Consider the following 16,041-nt stretch of genomic DNA (forward strand, 5'->3'; position numbering starts at 1 on the left):
CCTGGGCAACAAGAGTGAAACTTCGTCTTAAAGTAAAATTAAATTAAATTAAATTAAATTGGCACTTTCTTTTTCTTTCTATATTTGTCAACACTTAGATTCTTAGTCACCAGTCTTTGACTGACCTAACAAGATAAGCTAAGAGTCATGACCTGAGCTGGTATCATGAAACATTTTTGAAAAGCATTTTCTAGTCAAGACCTATGTGTTTTTATTTCTTCTGATGAGTTTTCTCCCTTGAATTAGAAAATTGATAATTTTACTCTGGTGCTTTCTTTGACAATTTATTAAGACTATTGCTTCTATTTTTATCATTTTTTGTACTTTTCAGACTTAAAATCATGATCAGGTTGTGTTTCTGCTGTTATAAGAAATATTGTCAACTAAGATTTTAGTCTTATTTATCTTTGTTTTGTTAATCAGTCATAGGCCAATTTTCTGCTAAATTGGTTTTTGTTTGTCTCTTGGTACAACACAATATTGTTGATCATGCAGTTTTCTCAATTAGACATACTGTGCCTCTCTGTCCCACTGAGTTTCACCTCACTTGTACACACTTAAAATTTTAGAGATAATTATTAATCAAAACACAGTTATTTTGCTTTCAGTAGCAAACAAGAAATGAGACCAGGTGTCTATGACTTTTCTTCAACTAGACCTGAAGAAAATGGGAAGCCATTGTTCTTTATTAATACTAGTGTTTATACAATAACTGCAGTATATTTTATACTTAGTGACCATAGCTGTTTCTCATGGAATAAAAGATACTCATTATTCAGGTAACATAACTTGGTTAAATGTTTTATATTCATGTATGTTTATGTTGAAAACACTTATGATATATGAGAGTAAAGCTAAGAAAGTATTAAACATTTTCTCTTCCATATTAAACTCTGAATATAATATGTTTGTATTCTATAGCTGTTACATCATACGATTATGACATTAAAGTCAAGATTGTTAAATATATACATATAAATATATTTTAATGTTTGTTTCTATCAATAGCTAAATTATTTCTTCAGTATTCTGTAAAAACTATTGTACTATGATGTTCATCCTTGCTATGCTTAAAAAAGCATAGTCCCATTCAAAATTTCAGAAACAATTATCTGTCTTCTTCCAACCTATCAGGCTCAAACTTAATTTCTAGTAAATGGAAGGAACACCCACCTTGTTGCATCAGCCTGAATCTCTTTGCTTTCCAGCCTTTAAATAAAATTTATAGCCAAGTTTATTTTATCGTGCTTCAGGAGTGCTCTTTGAATATCATCATTCTGTTCCAGCTCCATCGCCAAGTTCAGGCTTCTGTCTGTTGACTGAAACATACTCAAAGCTGATCTTCTGTATCTTTTTTTCTGCCCTTACCCAGTTTTTTATAAGCAGCTAAAGTTCTGTTTTTGAAATGCAGAACTATTCATTCCATTCTCAATACTTTTAGTATTTAGTATCTATAAAACACTGTATCTGCTGGCTCACATGCCCTTACATGGTTGGCGCCCTACCTGGTTTTTCATTCCATTCCCAAGTGCAACTGCCAAATATGGCATGGATTGTCCTCCTCCACTGGACTGTGAATATAAGGGACTAATGAACTGTTGTCCATTTAATCTGTCCACCGTCGGGGGTCATGTGTTCAGCCGTCTTCATAATCCTAGGGCAGGAATTCCTCCCTTACTAATGGGGTTAATAGGATGAAATAAAAATATATGAATAATAGATTAATAAAAGCATGAATTGAAATGCTTAGGTTTAGAGGGCCTTTTCTAGATTTTGTTCTGACAATGTACATGTTGCAAAATATTCATAAACGATATTAACATGAGGCAAGGTTTACAATTTCAGTTACTAAGTTAATAAAGACAAATGGGCTGCCCATTTAAAAAATAACAGTATACTTCAACATTGCTTCTTACCATTGCCCATTAAATTCAGCCACCTGCCCTAGTTCTCATCTCAAGGTAATAAGTCCATACATTTTCTTATAATAAAATTATTAAAAGGTAATAATATTTCTAATGTGTACTTAAATAATGGTTTGGAACCAGTTTATTTAAAAATCACATTTTTACTAACTTACCCATAGTTTTGGAAAGCATTTAATTTTTTACCATCTGTCAAAAAAAAAACCTGTCTTCATTATTTTTGACATTAATAATGATTTTTAATAAAACTGCCCTCAGTTGTAAACTAGACAATGATGAACCATTTGAGGCTCTCTCTCTCTCTCTCTCTTTCTCTCTCTCTCTCTCTCTCTCTCTCTCTCTATATATATATATATATATATATATATATATATTCTTTTTAACCTAGTAGCTCAAATAGTATTTAATGTATTATAATGTACATAGAATTTATCTAGAGCTGGTACAAATAGCAAGGTACAAATATGATTTATCATGATTCCATAATACTTTAAGTCATTTTGGCTATGATGAATATTTATAAACAAGTGAAAAGATTATTATTATTTGCAATTCTGTGCAAGTTTCACTCTTGTAAAGCTGAGACTATATAAACCTGTCTAAAAGCTGTACTATTACAAAATCTTTTAGATGTCAAATTTATTTTATTTTTAAAAACGTGTATATATTGAATTATCCTGAGCTTCAGACTCCCGAATCAGTACCTTCATCTAGATTTCTATCTGTGTTTCCATTTTGTTCCAAGGCACCATTATCACTTTCCAGTGCTGTTTCAGTAGCCTCCTAAGCTGATCTCTCTACATCTTCTCTATACTCCCTATAAACTGTTCTTCAACCTGCTGCTATATTAATTTCCTCTTGAATGTATATAATTTTGTGGCATTCTTCTGATCAAAATTATTCAATAATTTCCTGTCTCGGTGAGAAAAACAAAGTGCATATATATGTCATTTTCAAATTTGGCTCTGCATTACAGTCACCAGGGCATTTAAAATGTGTTATGGCTGGACCTTAGCCCAAATCAACTGAATCAGAATTTGTGGAGTTGGTAACCAAGCAATGGTACTTTCATAGTAATCTTAATGGGCAACTGGGGATGAGCATCCCTGACATTTTTTTTCTAGCTCCTATTTCTCTATAACTTTATCTAGCACATTCTTTCTTGCCAACTGAACTGCAGTCACATGGCCTTGTAGATAGTCCTCAAACTACTACCGCCGCTAGGTAAAGAAAGAAGGATATCCTTTCATGAGCAGGATATTTTAAATGGTTCTAGTTGGCCTTTCTGTACAATACTCTTCCCCCTGAATGGGAGTCTGTGGAGACAGAGAATGTACCAATGCACGTACCTATTCTAGAATATGCTAGAAACACCTGGAATCCCACAAATCCCCATCAAAAAGATCCAAATCCCACTTCCAATGCCTTCACAAGCCTCTTCCCTGGACCATCTTCACAAGTGTGCTCATCTACTGGCCTGAAGAGTGGACAAAGGCTGTGTTCATTGGGAAGCGAGTAAGAGTTTGAGTGCGCAAGGTGAATACCCAGAAACGTGTGACACTTTGGGGAGTGATATGAAACCCCAGGGTGGAAAAAGAAAGGAAGTGACCATCAGTCTGGTGTCCCACTTTGAGGCCTTGTCCTTCCCACAGTGGTAGGTGCTCCTGTGTGGAAATTCAGAGTCCCAAAGTTCCAGGTCATTATAAAGGTTTAATTGTCAAATATAGATTATAAGGATTTGTTAGCTTGATTGATTTTAAAATATTTAAATATATAATTTATAAACCTCTAATTGTACTTTGATCCATGACCCTATAAAAGTTAAGAATGGGCGATCTCAAACATGCAAAGCATGGTCTTGCATTGGGGACTTCAGACTTTTCTTCCCTCTGCTGGGAAGTCTACCTCCCAGATTTCTTCATGGCATTGTATCCCACTTTAAATCTCTGTTTAAATATGATTTTGTCTATGAGGTCTTTTCTAACACTCTCCTTTTGAATGCTAATTCATCTCCTCTCCAAATCCTAACATTTTCTATTCGCTAAAGTTTACAGAATATTTCTCCAAAAGCTTATCACTGTTGTGTCCTCTGGTGAAAGTATTCTCCCATGGAAACAAACACCTGTACTTTACAGAGCCCCAAATTCCAGAAATTTGAGAAAGGAAAGCAAACTCTCATTAGCAAATTTAAGAGGTAACAGAAATGACTCTAATTTTCACCCTTTGATTTCTGGACAGTGAATTTTGAATAGGAAGACATAAAAACTATATAGTTGTCCCTGATGTGAAGCATATACAATATTATGAAGGACATTATTTCAGTCTGCAAGGTGTGTGCTGCCCAGGAACTAAGTAATCAGAGCTAAACCATCATGTGCTCAGGCGACCTGCTTCAGTGTAGTGAGGGAAATGGTAAGACTAGTTATGTCAACAAGTATGAGCCTACTGCCTAACGTTGTTTGTTATAAATAAGTTCCCTGTTCAAAAGGAATGATGTAAAGAATACTCAGGGCCTCATTAAGGTATTTTATAAGTCCATAGATGATGAGTTTGACTAAAGCATTTTGGATAGGGAAGGTAAATCAATATCCAGAGTATCTCTTCTAGAGAGGACAAAGCACTGCCCTTATCACAATGAAAGCTGTTCAATGTGATCATCATGCCGGTATCCCTCTGGGGAATGGCACAGAATCAGAGCTTAGAATTGATCGCTGCTGTTGACATGTTGGTCACTCGCCCATAGTTAGCCAGATTAAGCTGTCAAAGCCCCATATTACTGAGCACAGCATAACATCCATCCTTGCTGACATAACCACTAAGTTTCTGTGCCCACTGGGCTACAACAAGGATATCCAGGCAGATAGGCTGATTTACATCCATAGAACTGTTCCCCTTGTCCACATGGGTACTAAGATTACCATCTGCTGAAATGCTTTTTGGCTTTCCTTCATGTGGAACACAAATATCATTATATCTTGTGCCCATTCAAGGAGGTAGTTTATGTACATAATTCTTCCCAGAATGCCTTGTCACCAGTTTCCCAATTGTGTTCCTTCCACATCCCTGATCATCCAACCAAATAATTTGCCACTTGTCATGAATCAGTTTAGATCATTACATCTGGCTTACATCTGGCATTTTCTTCTTCTTGGTAAAATGAACAATCAGGTGAACTGCTCAAAATTCTGTCCACTGGAAAGATTTTCCTTGATCATTATTTTTAAATGATTTTCCAATATGAGGCTAAAACTTTGTAGCTCTCCACTTTCAGGTAGTATCAGCATTTTATGAAGAATCAATTATAAATGGGCTATAGTATTTTTTTTTTTTTTGGTCTAAAGGACATAAGAAACCATAACAGGTATAGAAAGTGAGGAAGAAATTTAACAGGCATATGAGCAATGGACATGTGGACCACTTTCTGAGATGCCTTATTTGAGCCTTCAGGACTTACTTGAACTCAATCTCATATATAACAATTTTGCTTGATGATGAAGTGCTGCTGTGCTCACCTAACTTTATGGTTCAGTCAGTCAGGCAGCATCCTTTTCCAGATGTTCACATGATAAATTTGTTGCTGATGGTCAAACATTTAGTTTCTACTCAGATTCTGTAACACATCCAGATCTTTTTCTTAAAATGAAAATAGTTATCCCTAGAGCATGGGATAATTTTGTTAAAATCTTTAGAGTTGCATTGTGATTATCTGCACATGCCTGCCAAGTGCTCTGTACAGCATACCTGTTTGTCATAGATGATGTCAAGAAAAATTGGATCTGCTGAGTCCTATGGTCCAAGTGGCAGAGCAGTTTTTCAAGCAACCTAGACATGTTGAATAATCTTTTCTTGATTTGAGCCACACTCAAAACTAGTAGCTTCTTAGGTTATTTGATAAAAGTTTTGGATTAGAAAGCCCAAGTGAGGTATTTGCCACTTTCTCTGAATTCAAGGAGGGAACAGATGCAGCAAGTTGTCTTTAATTTAGAAATTGTGTCTTACATTGTCCCAGGCTACACAAGCATGATTAAAAAAAAAAAAGAAACTAATCTAAAATCTATGTAGTTGGCTTGTAAGCAATAAGAATAAATAAAATCTGAACCTACATTTCTTTCTTACTGCTCTGAAGCTCCAACTTTGATAATGTGAATGACCTGCAATAGGGTTGATGCACTTTACCATGGAACTTCAAAAGCACCTGGCCAAGTGTCTGAAGATGCTGAAGACACAGACCCAGTGGGAGCTCCAGGTGCTGCAGAGCCAACCACTGCCTCATGCCAACAAGATAATCTGGCAGATTTGTACAATGTGTGTTACATGTAGCCATACATGACGTTATGTCAAATTTCTGAGTTTAAACATGGGTTGCTGCTGCTTCACTTCTGCCTTCTAAATCTTCCACAAATTCGAGTGTAGTGTTGCACAAATCTTGCCAACACTACACTCGAACCTTACAGGAAAGGGAATTTGAAATTACATAATTACAGTTTTGCTAAATTGATATAAGACAACATCACATTAATTATTGCCATCTTAATTTCCTCCTCCTTTAATAGCCAGAATCTAGGTAATTATTTTGAACTTATAGTCATGTTTCAAAATTTAATGAGATGTACTATGTCTTTTGCAACTGTAACTGAATTATTGACCTCGAACTCTTCTTTCCAGGTAGTTAAGTGATAGCTTATCTAGACTTGCATATTTTAAGTGCATCCATGATAACTTAAAGAATAATTCATATTTATGGAAATAAGATCAAATTATTAAATATATTAAAATTCTGACAAAATATTCATGAAACATTTTATAATTGCTGTAAATACATTGCTTTACACATTTCTTAGTGCATAAACCTCTTAAAAAATCAATATTATATGTCATTTTATCAGTTTATGGAATGCCTTTTTACATTCTTTCAACACATTTATTGACTAACTACCAGATGCCTGGAACCTAGCAGAGTTTATAATAGTAATCAAGGTAGGCAAGATTTCAATTGTCAAATAACTAACATTCTGGAAAATAAAGGGGAGATGGATAGGGAAAATCAGGTAATAAACTATACTAAACCTAAAGTAAGGTTTTATGAGGTAAAAGAGTACTTCGGGAGAGAAAAATAAGTCTATCTAAAGGAAGTCGCTTTTGTTAGATAGAATTTGAACTGGAAAAGCAATGACAAGAGGGTGATCAGTTTAGGAAAATCTAAGATAAGTGTGCTCCAGAAAGATACTAAGGAAAGGGAGGGAGAAAGCTTGGCATGTTGCCGGAGAAAAATAAACACAAAAACAAAAATAGAGTGTCAGGAACATAATGAGAAAGGGAAGACCGATGCTGTATGAAATCAGAGAAATAGCTGGACTCAGAATATGTAGCACCTTGTAGGCTATAGTAAACAACATTTATTATCTATCACAGCCTTGCATTTTTGAAGTGTATACACCAGGTATTTTGCAGAATGCTCCTCTCATTAGGCTCATGTGATGTGTCCTTGTGATTAGATTCTGGTTATGCATAGGGATACCAAGGACATAATATTGTGTTCTACTTAGTGAATTATATATCAAGAGTCATGATGTCTCCAACTTGCCATCAGGTAGCTCCGAAAACAATCAGTGTACTGAGGGAATGAGAGGAGAAAGGTGGTGACCGGGCCTGGGGTGGCAGCTCCAGTCTGGGAAGGGGATAAAAACTGTTTAGGAGGTTGAAACTAGGGTTAGTGATTGGAGAGGGAAGGGAAGGGGAGGGCCCAGGAGGACACTCAGGAATCTGTCCTGGGCTTTCGGGTGCTGATGCCTTTCACTGCTGCTCAGAGACCTTGTGTTTGCACACCCACTGCACACACCCTGCCCACAGAAGGCTGCCTTGTCCAGCTCCCCGGAGGCTCTGAACCCAGCCCATACTTCCTGCCCTGAATTCCAGCGTAACTCGGGGCTGAAGTGCCTCTTTTGCCAGAATGTGCCTGGTTGAAGTGACAGTGACACCGGCTTCCTCTGGGGGAGGATTGAGAAGGGGTGACCTCAGGACAGGAGAGTGGGTAGAAGGTCCCTAGCAGATGTGGGTGGCATCCTCATTTGAACAGGACAGTTCCCCCAACGATGCCAGCAGAAATTAGGGGATACAACAGGCTCTGATTTGGGGTGGCTAAGAACTCAGATTTGGGGTGGTCTGGATTCACATCCTATTTCACTGCTACTAGTGTGGCTTTGAATGGTCGCTTAACCTGCTCAACTATAAAACAGGAAAATGTTAATTATTATATATCAAGGGAGCGAGGAAAAGAGGGAGAGAGGGAAAGAAGGGAGAGGAGGAGGAAAGGAGGGAGGACAGGAAGACAGTGGTGAAAACCTGAACCGGCACCCACACATCCCCAGGGAAGACGCTGTGCACTGCTGATCTGCCAGCCCCACCTTCTCTGCGAGTCCTAAAATGAGGCTATGCTTCTTTTGACTTCTTTCTCTTTTCAGTGGTCACTCTTTCCAGAACAGTCCATTTCAGGGGCCAATGTTATCTGCTAAGCCGTATTCTGGGATTTTCTGTTTGCTAGTTTAGCCATAAGAAAGTGTCTGTTCATATCCTTCACCCACTTTTTGATGGGGTTGTTTGTTTTTTTCTTGTAAATTTGTTTAAGTTCTTTGTAGATTCTGGATATTATCCCTTTGTCAGATGAGTAGATTGCAAAATGTTTTTCCCATTCTGTTGGTTGCCAGTTCACTCTAATGATAGACATTTATGCAGCCAACAAACATATGAAAAAAAGCTCATTATCACAGGTCGTTAGAGAAATGCAAATCAAAATCACATTGAGATAACATCTCATGCCAGTTAGAATGATGATCATTAAAAAAATCAGGAGACAACAGATGCTGAAGAGGATGTGGAGAAATAGGAACACTTTTACACTGTTGATGGGAGTGTAAATTAGTTCAACCATTGTGGGAGACGGTGTGGCGATTCCTCAAGGACCTAGAAATAGAAATTCCATTTGACCCAGCAATCTCATTACTGGGTATATTCCCAAAGGATTATAAATCGTTCTATTATAAAGACACATGTACATGTATGTTTTGCAGCACTGTTCACAGTGGCAAAGACTTGGAACCAACCCAAATGCCCATCAATGGTACACTGGATAAGGAAAATGTGGCACATATACACCATGGAATACTATGCAGCCATAAAAAGGATGAGTTAATGTCCTTTGCAGGGACAGGGATGAAGCTGAAAACCACCATTCTTGGCAAACTGACACAAGAACAGAAAACAAAACATCGCATGTTCTCATTCATAAGTGAGTGTTGAACAATGAGAACACATGGATACAAGGAGGGGAACATCACACACTGGGGCCTGCTGAAGGAAGGGGGGTGGCTAGGGGAGGGATAGCAGGGGATGAGAGATAGGGGAGGGATAGCATTAGGAGAAATACCTAATGTAGATGACGGGGGGATAGATGCAGCAAACCACCATGGCACGTGTGTACCTATGTAACAAACCTGCATGTTCTGCCCATGTACCCCAGAACCTAAAGTATAATAATAATTTTTTTAAAGCACAGGTTTTAGAGACAGAAATAAGTATTTAATCTGACTACCAGCAAAAAAAAAAAAAAAAAAAACACCCTGGCAGAAGTGCACCTGGCCGGTCTGTTATGCTGAGTTCTCCACACTGGATGGGCCCCCAGTCTCTGGGCTGAACTCTCTTCCTAGGAAGCTCCTCTCTTATAAGAAGAGGATGTGGCCTGGCCTTCTTGTATTTGTAACAGCTAAACTTGCTGGCATTTTTTTTTTTAGAGTGTATGTGTTTTTTTAATAGGCAATGGCTCTGCTTTTTTTGAGAGAAATGTTGTTTTATAAATGTAAATCCAATAAATGAGCAAATAAACATCTCCCATAAAGCAAAAAAAAAAAAAAAAAAAGGCGGGAGGAAGAGACAACAGGGGAGTGATAAATTGATAGAAACATTTAAAAAATTACCATCCGTATACCTTTTGCTTAGGTGTGAATGTTCTTTATGCTATTCTTCCAACTTTTATGTATTTTTGAAATTATATCAAAATTAAAATTACTCAAATAAATAATATTGATTATCTAAATGTGATATGGAGATAATTATTTTTAGTATAGGAGTGCCATTATATAAATTACATTTTAAAAATACCCTCTCTTTTATGAACAGAATGGACCCTTTAAAAATGATCAAGCATAGAGACAAGGAAATTAATCAGGAGACCATAATGATAGCTAATGTAAAAATTAATGGTGACTCTAACTGGATTTTATTCTTAAAGATAGAAAGAAGTGGCTGTAGGATATGTTGGAAGTAGAAAAATAAGGCTTATTAGTCTACTGAATTTAGAGTTATGTGAGGTAATAACCAATCAAGAACCCTTCTTGTTCCAAGCATGAGCAAATATGTAAAATGTTTTGCCATCCACTGAGATTAAATGCCTGGATTAAGAAAAGTTTTGACAAGAAGATTAAGGGAATGGAAATTATGAGCTATGTTTTGAAAATGTAAAATGTGAGATTACTATAAAATACCCAAGTAAAGGCATGGATAATTTGAACAATATAAATATTTTGTGAGCCCAAAACAGTCAAATGTCATCAATTTCATATGGTTCTATCATCTAATATGTGTTGTGTGTATATGAATCTGCAGTTGAGAGAAAAGCTCAGATTTAGAGAGAAATTTGGGAAGCATAGGAATATTGATGTTATTTAAAGCCTTAAAACTGAATGTGATCATATAGGAAAAAATGTTAATAAAAAATGACCTTATAGGTGAGCTAAAAACATAATATTTATAAATGAAAAATTGAGGGTGAACACAGTGGCTCCCACCTGTAATCCTAAAACTATGGGAAGCCAGGGTGGGAGGATTGCTTGAGACCAGGAGTTCAAGACCAGCTTGGGTGACATAGGGAGACCCCTGTCTCTATAAAAAAGAAAAACAAACTAAACAATTAGTCAGGTAGTCTTAGTTTGTAGAAAGGCTGAGGTGGGAGGATTGCTTGAGTCCAGGAGTTGAATGCTGCAGTGAGGTATGATTGTTCCACTGCACTTCAGCCTGGGCAATAGAATGAGACACTATCTCAGGAAGAAAAGAATATATTAAGAAAACAAGTATAACAAGAAATTTCAGAAAAAGCAGATGAAGTAATTAAAGTTATTTGTATTTTCTTGAACAAAATATTACAACTTTTTTTCAGTTTGACATTTTGGCATTGTTGTGTTTCATTCCCTCTCACATATATAATTAAAAACAATTTTCTGAGTCACTATGAGTCTATAAAGTTGGCTCTTGATTTAATAAAGAGCCTTAGTAAATCTTTTTAAATTTTCACCCTTGGACTTACCTAACTGCAATATTCAACAATTTATATGCTGCTCCAACTTCTACCAACTGTCCTATAAACTACTAACAGTTTAAGATAGACTCAAAAAGAAATACACAACCATAATACTTTTCTATGTTTTATTGTGCAGTCAATTTGACATAGAGGTTCCAAACCCATGTTTACTTGATAAATGGTGCAATGTAAACTGATCATTTCCACTTTCTCTTCTCTTTCTCTTATCTCTTCGTCGACAGATTGTTGACATTTTTATCTTATATTCAGGAGCCCCATCAAGGACAAGTTTATGCTCACTATCTACATCAAAACAGCATTTTTCAAATTCCTGCTACTTGGTAACAAAACCAGAAATCTAGCATGAAAATGAAAATGCTTTACTAGATGATGTAAAATTGCTCCTAGGATAAATCTGGAGGACCAGTATGAAAAAATAAGCAGAAACAAGGTAACTAGCCAGTAGACAACAGACAACAGAAACAGACTGGCTAGATGTTACTCTGAATATTAATGCTTCTGGAAACAGCCCTGTCACCATTCAGGAATGCCACTCTTGGAAACCTGACTCCTTTAACTTGAATCACTTCAAACTTTTCTTGAATAGCTTTTATTCTCCCTTAACATTCAATGCCTAAGGAAGAAGCATCTGAATTCAAGTTCAACTCAAGTTTGTATGTCTGAGCTATTAGAGTGTGAGGGCAGGATGGGGCCCTGCCTGCCTCAAGTTCCACCATCACACTGGGGATTCCCTCGCAATTCAAAGGGTGTTTACACAATGGATAATTAACAAGTGGCAGATATCTACTATAATCAAAATTATACATACACTCTTCTTTTACTTAGAAAAAAAATTGAGCTTATGTGACATAATACAAATATTTCTTGTGCAACTGCAAGAAATTTCATTTTCAAGGGAAAATTCCCTCAAATTCAGCAATTTTTGCACCCAATTTTATGTCTGAATTCTCTAGAAAATACTTATTGCTTTCTACAGGAGGAATTTGTTACAATATAAATATAAGTGCAAACACTAGCAAAGATTTCAAAATGGATAAAGGCTCTATATTTTTTTGTTCATGGCACATAATATACAAATTACTTCCTCTATAAACTATTTCAAATTCTTCTGGCTTTGAGACAGCAATCTCAACTTAACAGTGTTTTCTACCAAACTGTATGATCCAATCTATGTTAATAAAATATCTGTGACTTTGCTGTTCCTGCCTGTGTAGATTACAATAAGATTTAGGCCTAAATGCTGTTATGCTCATGAGTACAATAGGAGTTCGTCTGATTCTATCCATATTCTTCCCTCCATTATGTAATATTTACCTATTTGGATGGTGAGGATTAATCATCCCAGTCAATATAAATATACCATTTTGCCTTCTGACTTAACCATATAAAAAGCTACATTGACCAGAAGCAGTCTTACCTAAATCAGTATGACTCATCTTGGAAGCATTCTTTGGTGCCCAGATTTTCAAATGCGCAAAGCCAAGAATCATGGGGGATAAGAATATACCTTTTTTCCCAAGTATGTATTTAGATATAATTCAACTTCTATCCCTTGTCTCCTACTGCATTCTGCTTATGGGAGGACATTTTCCCAATATTGATTGTTAGTTCAAAACACATTTTATAGACTGCAGGACAACATTATAACTATTTAAGTTTCAGGCTCATGTGTTGGGGAAAGGAGGGAGATATATTAAATATTTAGAGCTCATCAAGTTGACTAGCATTATGTAGTCCCTCTGGTTGTTTTGGACAACCAGGTAGAAAAGAGGTCCTAGAAATCACCGATAGATGACCAAAAGGAAATGTAGTAGAATAATATAAGCTACGCTTATTTTAAAAAATGGATTTAGGCTGATTTTTTTTTTCACCTAGAGCCCTAATGGGCTTATTAGAGGACAATTTTAAGAAATTTATTTTAGTTCTCAAATACTAAGTAATATGGGCTAATCTTGATCATGTATGTGGCTGCCTGCCTCTGAGATAACCTGTATTGGTCTCTGCCTCCTACTATTGGTATGATTGTACCGTCCATTTTCACCTTGTGCTAAGGTTGATCTATGTGGCCAATAAGATATGACAAATTGATGGTATGTTGCTTCTGTGATTGAGTTATAAATTATATTATGGCCTCCATCTTGGTCCCTTTCTTTTTTTCTGTAATTTCAATAGGTATAGAAGTACAAGTGGTTTGGGGTGACATGGATGAATGGTATAGTGGTGAGGCCTGGACTTTTAAAGTATCCATTACCTGAACAGAATACATTGTACCTAATAGATGATTTTTCATCCTTAATCCACCTCACACCCTCCCTCCTTCTGAGACTCCAATGTCCATTATACCACTCTGCATGCCTGTGCGTATCCATAGCTTAGCTCTCACTTCTAAGTAAGAACATGCAGTATTGTTTTCCATTTCTGAGTTACTTTGCGTAGGATAATGGCCTCCAGTTCCATAAACGTTCCCGCAAAAACACCTCATTATTTTATTCTTGTTTATGACTATTTTTCCATATTGTATATATACCACATTTTCCTTATCCATCCATCAGTTGATGAGCGTTTAGACTGATTCCACATCTTTGCAATTGTGAAATGTGCTGCAATAAACATGCATGCAGGTTTGTTTTTAAAGTAATGGCTTCCCTTCTTTTAGGCACAAAACCAAAACTAATAAATGGAACCTAACTAAACTAAAAATATTCTGAAAAGTAAAGGAAATATTGAATAAACAGCCTACAGAATGGGAAATAAAAATTTGCAAACTTTACATCCAACCAAGGACTAATATCCAGAATCTACAAGGAACTCAAGCAAGTCAGCCAGAAAACAAAAATCAAATAATCCCATTAAAAAGTGGGTAAATGACAACAGCAGACATTTCTCAAAGGAAGATATACAAATGGCAAAAAATATGAAAAAAATGCTCAATATCACTAATCATAAGGGAAATGAAAATTAAAACCTCAATGAGATAACACCTTACTCCATTATCGGTACTGGCCATTATTAAAATATCAGAAACAATAGATGTTGGTGTAGCTGTAGTGAAAAGGAAATGTTTATACACTGTTGGTGGGTATGTGAATTAGTATCTTATTTAAAAAATTAACTTATCAGGGAGAAGTCAGCTACAAGGGAGCACAGCTCCATGTTGAGACTTGTGTGATACTTAACTGAGCCCTTCTGCCACTGGCCATAGAAGTGAGCTACCTTGGAAGCAGATCCTTCAGTCTCTGTCAACTTTCAGATGACTGCAGTTTGACCGACAGCTTTACTAAAATCTTATAAAAGATCCTGAATCAGGCTCAGCTGTATAAACCACTACTGAATTTCTGGTCTCAAAAATTATGTGAGATAATAAATGCTTATTTTAAGCTGCTGTTAATAAATTTTAGAGCAATTTATACAGTAATATTAAATTAAGTCTATTTGGAAGGTTGCCTTAAAAACATTATGTTTTTAAGGCTATGTTAACAACCATTACTAGAAGCCCCTAGTCCTTCTTATGAATTTTGGACTATTTTAAGGCTATGTTAACAAGCATTACTAGAAGCCCATAGTCCTTCTTATGATTTTGAACTATTGCCATAGAATCCTTGGGATGTCAGTTTAACATAAGATATAATTTTTGTACTACTCAATGGACATAATTAAATATCAAGCACATTAACCAAAGAAAGTGGGATACGTATTTTCAACAGAAATTTTGGTATGACACAGCAAGAAAAACATTAAAGCATAATTAAAATATCTTAGTGTAAACAGATGTTTTAGAAAACACACAGTAGGAAAATGAACACAGTGAAACAAGTTTTGAAATTAAGATAATTTGTTAAAAATCGAGCTTCTGAGACAAAGAGGGAGTCCATCTTTCATGAGAAACAAGAAGGCTCACTTTGTGCTCAACATTGCCTGCGTGATTTATGCAAGGAGAATATTTTAGCCTTGTGGAATTATCTTCAACCGTACATCAGCTAGATGAAGAAGAGAGGATGAGACTGGCAGAAGGAGTTTCTAGTGAAGAAACTAGAAACGCATTTTTCAGCAGCCTCCTGGAAATGTCAATTTTTTTGTTTGTTTTTGTTTATTTTGTTTTTCTCTTTTCAGGTTATAAGCAATGCCTTGAAAATTTGGGGTTTAGACCTAACCTTGTTCAATAGTCCAGAGTATCAGAGGCTCAGGATTGATCCTCTAAATGTAAGATAATTTGTATGCAATTATAAAGAATACTTGTTTACAGTTAGAAAGTTAGGAAAACAGTGGTTTAATTTGAATACTTTCTTGACGGTTTCAGACTTAACATCAGATAAATACCTTGTACTTTTCTCACTTGATTACAACAGAAATGTTATTCTATATTTTCTTGTAAAGGACGATCTGCTAGATTGTGAGCCCGACCAACTCCTGGAGATGATTAGGGTCCAATACATGCATCGACCAAAACTCACTGCAGAAGAATTAGATAAATTAACAGGGAAGATTCCATAAAACAAACCTACAATGAGTCTTAGAGGCAAATGATGGGTCAGAAATGTGAGATGATGAGGAGGACTTACAGAGGGCTCTGGCACTAAGTAGCCAAATAATTGACCTGGAAGATGAAGACACAAATCTCTGCAGGGCTGTTCAGCTAAGTATGTATGGCAGTTCTAGAAATTTATCTTGAGATATTCCATAGACCTGAGAGACAAATCTAACTTCAGAATAACTTTGGAAGAGAAGAGAAACATTTGAAAAGGAGCA

General features: G+C 36.1%; 1 pseudogene; it reads left to right on the forward strand.

Moving 5' to 3' along the window:
• The window catches only part of LOC116529997, a 33,678-nt pseudogene extending 17,843 nt beyond the window's left edge, over positions 1-15,835 (forward strand).
• The last annotated feature ends 206 nt before the right edge of the window (positions 15,836-16,041 follow it).

This window comes from Sapajus apella, unplaced genomic scaffold (assembly GCF_009761245.1).
Source record: "Sapajus apella isolate SASKATOON/1434 unplaced genomic scaffold, GSC_monkey_1.0 scaffold3, whole genome shotgun sequence".
Lineage (NCBI taxonomy): Eukaryota > Metazoa > Chordata > Mammalia > Primates > Cebidae > Sapajus > Sapajus apella.